The sequence below is a fragment of the Esox lucius genome, chromosome 2 (assembly GCF_011004845.1).
Source record: "Esox lucius isolate fEsoLuc1 chromosome 2, fEsoLuc1.pri, whole genome shotgun sequence".
Taxonomy (NCBI): Eukaryota; Metazoa; Chordata; class Actinopteri; order Esociformes; family Esocidae; genus Esox; species Esox lucius.
In genome coordinates this window covers 32,464,490-32,470,489 of record NC_047570.1, presented here as the reverse complement: position 1 = coordinate 32,470,489, position 6,000 = coordinate 32,464,490, and positions in this window count along the sequence as shown.

The following is a 6,000-nucleotide window of genomic DNA, read 5'->3' as shown; positions in this document are numbered from 1 at the left end:
TAATGTATTATTTAGAAAGTGGCCCCGCTAATTGAGTTTTAATGTCAGCGACTGCTCTCCCACGTGCATCTGACCGAGCGGGGGAAAGTTTAGATGCTGATAGATGATAGCTGGCCGCTTGCGGCGGCTCGAAAGGTCAAGGCGATGGCGGGTGAACTGCTGTGACCTAAGCTGTCTTTAAAGGAGGCACGGCTGCCTTTTTCACACCGCTTTCCAGGTGCCCTTCGGAGCCATACGTTATCATTCAAGGTGGCTGGCTGATCAGATGTCAACTGGTAGTGTAAAACTCAAGTTTCATTCCCAGACGTTTCCAATGACATGCGCAAAGAGTTTTGTGGATAAACGCATCAAACTTGGTTAATAAATAAACAGACTCCTGGCACTTGTAATAGCATAGTTATGGGTTCAATTCGATGGGGACTTTTATGAAAAAGTACAAGAATTTATGCTCTCTCTACACTCTGGATGGGAGCTTCAGCTAAATCACAAAGATGGAAAATTTTTCTAAATCCTTCATACAGTCCTACTCAGGCTGACAAAGAACATTTTAATCTCAACCTTATATGTCCTGTGCACAATAGCCTGGGGACAAGGTTGAATAAAACTATTTATGAATATTGCAATTACACCCCTGGCCAGAATATGTAACTTCCCCACATACGGCATTCCCTGCAGGAGAACTGTATCGTCACCATGGTAAAACAATTGAGCCCAATTCCAAATGGCACTTGCACCTCCAATCTGACTTATTAGAGGTGACTGGTCATTAAAGGTAATATTAAACTGAAGAGAAGAGGAACCAGGACACTGTACTTGCTTGTATAAGAGTGATTCTGTGAGTCTCCTGACCAGAACAGTTGGCAGTGCTGACTGTATTGCCTGCCAAAGGAATACCCACTGAAAACACAACATAAACACACAGTCATAACATCAACCTTGACAGACACAACATAAACAAGAAATTATCTTGAACCTGTTTAATACTAATACTGGTTCAAAGCCAGAAGGTCAGGCTCAAGCTTAGGTTCTGTCACTACAACTACTGGACAATTTATGATGGTGAATACGGACACAAAATTGTACTCAACACGGTATGCTGTTTGCATGCTTATCTTTATACACATTATGGTATTAGTATAGTTTCCCTATTATTTATTTTTTTACTCCAATAATGTATTGTCGTAAGTGATACAGCAAATAAGGCTTTTCCTGTATCCTGTTCATATGACAAATAAAACATGAAACTGAAAGGAAGTCACTGATACTGATAGCAGAAACTAGACAAAGTGAGACTATTAGAATTAATTGAATGTATCCGAACATGTTGAGGAGCAATATGGTGGCTTGTGCAAGTTAAAATTTTAATATGCCCCCGAATAAACATGCAGCAATTTGCATTTTAAACGGTAAGATATTATGTGTTGCTGCACAGTGGAACTCATTAGCCACACTCTTACTTCGAATTATTTTGCGAGTCCACCAAACCCAGAGATACAAGGCACCAGAAAAAAGGCTCAGGTCTTTATATAAGTCGCTCATCCAAAGCGCAGATAAAGCTGAGCAATAATTTATTTTTAAAAAATCCAGACCGGCTAATTAACATTGTGAATTCAAGCAGAAAGTCAGTATTCCTCAGACAAGTTTAATTGCATTGACGTGCACACCCCAATTTACCGGCTCAAATAGTGAACTGCTTTGGCTCCTATAAACACTGCTGTATTTCCCTCATCCACAGAAACACTTGGAATATATATTTTGTTTTTTTCAGGGGGGGCATTATCAACTTTGGTTTTACCTGAGCTCATTTAATGATTTAATATACTTAAATGATTCCCCCCTCCCCTCCCCAAAGGTTAATTATGAAGCAGCAAATTCACTTAATTCCTTGTGCTGATTGCTTGGTAGGCGATGTGATTCCTTGGTAGGTGATGTGATTCCTTGGTAGGTGATGTGATAGTTTAGTAGGAAATGTGACTGTTTAGTAAGTGATGTGATTGCTTGGTGGGTCATGTGATTATTTTCTGAACTGAGCAGAGGCCAAATGAACCATGCTGAGCTGCACAGAGATGGCTGGGTGACACACAAACGCCACAACCGATGCCTCCATGTAGTGCCGTTTGCCATACAACACCAGCAGGTCCCATGCGATGTAAATTCTGTCGTTGACTCTTAAGAAACTACACATTTGCCAGGAAAGATTAAGCATAGTCGTTTTTTTATAGTAGATTATTTCTGCTGGAGTCACGGCTGCTCACTTTCGGTAGGATCTGTAACAGTCTTCCAAATGACAGCAGGCCTAAAATGAGGTATCAGTTTTCCCATCCAACTTTCACTCATCCTCTCCATCACTCCCTTACATTCCCTCTCTCACTCTGTCTCTCTCTGCCTGGGCTAAATAGAGCCCAATTCATCTTCTTTTGACAGGCTTTTTTAAATCTAAGAGTTTTATCACACCTCTAATGTTTCGGGTCCCATCCGCCGAGCCCCACTGGTGCCGAGAGCAAGTGATTATGCTGTAGTGGGGCTCATCAAGCGCCACGCGGTCAAAAAGCAGAGCACTCGATATCTCAGACAAGTGAGTTTAATGGCTGCCAGTCCTTGACCTTCTCTGTGGGACTGTTAGTCACTCTCTGGCAATTTCAAATTGAAACTGAGCCACGGCAGAGATGGGGGAGGTGTTTTCCCCAAATTCTTCCTACCTACCTACCCACAACTGCCCCCGTGCCTCCCCCAAAAAACGGTTGACTCCATCTAGGTAGACTGTCGGAGGCCACGGGGGTGTGGGGGGGTTGTCTCTGGGAGTGTTTAACGGTGCACTTGGCTTTGAGAGATGTGTTTGTGGGCGCAGGGGACAGGCTGAAGACTCCCCCTCATGCGTGAAGCGACCGGCGCAGAGGCTTTTCCACATCACAGGGCGCGTGGGGGGCGTCGCTGGAGATTGGACCGGGCGCTCGGACGGAGACAGCGTATCGAAGCGCCGCGCGCCTCAGTGGGCAGGTGGGAAAAACCCGTCACCCGCTGCTCTGATTTATTGATGCTATTCCTGTGGCGCAGCGCCGGCTGGTGAGGAGGACTCGAAAGAATGAGGCGTGTCGCACATTAGAGAAGGCCCAGACTCATGGAAATACGGACAAAACGTGGCGTCTGAGGTTAGCGGCAGCGCTGATACGTAGAGCTACCGCTGGACCTGAAACCCCGCCCCTGCCCCAGTCCCGCCTGGCGGGGACTGAACCTCCATTCACGCCTTGGCACCCCAACGACATCACCACTTCCCCCGGTTGCCGACCCGCAATTACCCCAACCCACCCCTTTGGTCGCCAGCAAATCTATTAAGAATTATAATTATGCGGATTGATTGAGCTCATCCCTCAAGTTCCAGGCGCCTGTGTCTGAAACATTCGTCAGGTTCTCTGTAAATGGAGCAATTAAGATAATTGACTGTACAAGCCCCATTAACATAACCCACTCCAGCGGCGCGATTAGATTCATTCCCGTAATGGAAAAGCCCTTGTACCTGCATTGTTCTCTATATCCCATTTTTCACGGCGAGACCCACTGACTGCCGCAGACGGCTGTCTGTTCAGTGTCCTGTCTGAGACACAGACAGGACCGTGGCATTATTATTGGACAGGCAGGGTGAAGGACAGCTGTGTAAAAGCCAAGGTGACTGGTGGGGGAGGAAGTCGGGGGAGGGGGGTTCTGCCCTCATGTCTTCTTCCAGAGAGCTGACATTTTGGTAAAAGAACAGTAGAGGTCAAACTGAATGTCTAGACTGAAAGAAAAGGAAGTATGTTCTGCAGACTGTGCAGAAGTTATGGAGTTATTAACATCCATATTCCCCATCCATGAACCCCTTCATCAGGGCCAGCTCTAGGTTTTTGGGGACCCTAAGCAAAATTTTATTAGGGGACCACTCCCCAAGAGGTCCCTAGCGGTCAGGGGCCCCCTAGCGGTTGGGGACCCTAAGCGACCACTTAAGTCACTTAGGACTGTAGCCGGCCTTGCCCTTGACCCCCGCCTGAGTAACCCCGTAGTAACCCCGTAGTAAAGAATGACCAACATGATGCCTCGGACAGCATAACACAGCCCGTGGGGCTCTGCGTTTCCTTCCATTGGTCCGTTAGGCCCCTCGTGGCTCCCGGCGTTGCACTGGTACAGGAAGACAGACAGGGACGTGGCGCACACAGTCACACATTGAGGCAGGAAGAGAAGGTGGCCGCCCACTGGCAGGTCAGTGGTCAGGTTGGGCTCTGTGAACCCTGGTCGGGGCTTTGCGTGTCCAGTGGCGTTCCCCTCCTCGATCCCCCCCGCTGTGGAAAAGGGCTCCCGTTGTGTTACAGCCTCCACTCTGCTCTATAGGCCTCTGTATTGTCTGCGGCAGCACCAGCGATCACGGAGGTCCTGTGGCTTTTTATATAACCTGCGTCAAACTATACAGGTCCCACCATACAGTCAAGTGTAGAACACTCTCCTCTATGCCTGGCAGAAATCCCCCCCATCCTTTATGCATTTGCCCAGCTTCGGGGTGGCACAGATAGCTTCCCGCTATTAAACGTTCCCTTTCTCAGAGATGTTGTTTTATGGAATATTGGGCTCTCTTTCCGCGGTCTGGCCCGTCCAATCCAATCATGAATGAATGATTTGCATTCCTCGCGTGCTCACCGCCAGCCACAGTCCTCCAGATCAGAGTGCCCTCAGAGCTCTGGGCCAAGCTGCAGGTTGCAGCGCCATGGTTTGGAATGTACCAACCTGATGAGTGCACCCGTTGGCTTAGGTTTAATAAAAAAATATGAGAAACGACTCACGAAACCACAGTAGCAAATTATTCAACATATTGCTTGGCTAACGGACAAGTATGGATGTTTAAAAAAAAGAAATCTGGGAACGTCAGTGCACAGCTGCTTCCAGTTTATCCTGTTCTCCATCTGTAAAGAGAAGCGCTTCATGATGTCCATAACAAAAGACAAACCACATACCTTCTGTGTCAACAAACGCCATCCCTCCTGCAGTCGGAAAACAAATAAACAGGGGTTCACGCTACACCACAGTGAATACTGTCAGGAATTCCAAAAACGTCAACATTTATTTTCCATGAAGTCTTTTTAAGTAATCTTTTCAATCAAGACAGATTTTGCCTGGAAAGACACAATATTAGGTAAATATTTTGGGGGAAGCAGGCACTATTTGAAAAGGAATCATTGCCCATCACACAAACACACATATATAACCATACACATTGCTCTTTTCCAACCCAATCGCACATAGCCCTCTTCTCTCTCACACATCTCACAACACACACACAGACCCAAAGTTTGGCTGTCCTTGAGGGGGTTTCAGTGGCTCTCTTCTCCTGCTCGACTCGCCAACACACTTGTTTATTTTTCCCATGCCCACCGCAATCTCAGACATTTCCCCACTCTGAAAGGACCAAAGTGTGTTGGGGCCGAGTGTACAAAAAACATAGGAAAATATCAACAAGTCGTCATTTACATCAGATCAAAAGCAAACAAAGCCAGGAGAAAGTAGCTGCTAAGGAGTTCAGGGCTTTTGCACCAAGCATCCATCTCATGTGGCTTTAGGAGGCCCGCCAGCCAAATCTAATATGGATTTATATATAAAGAAAGTGCCTAGTTTAACATAATGAATATTTAATCATGCATGGACGCTGTCAAGCAATTTTGCCAGAGTAATTGAAAGCAGACATTGTTTGGAGGCCAAAAAAACACCAGCTAAACTGTTGACCCAAAGGAGCCTGAAAATCTCCCGCTGGATTAGATGTTTACACTGCTGGCGTTCACTCTGGTAAATGAGGTTAACATTCTGGGCTTGGATCAGCAAGTGCTAACCCTGTTGATCCTGTCAGAGAGATCTCACTCACTCGGTCTCACACACGCACCAACAGATATACTCAGCCCCCTATAGGTCACCCCCGCCCCGTCCCCCGTCCCCCGTCCTAGGCTCGACTGTTAGCAATTCCTACATTCAACACTCCCTCAGGAA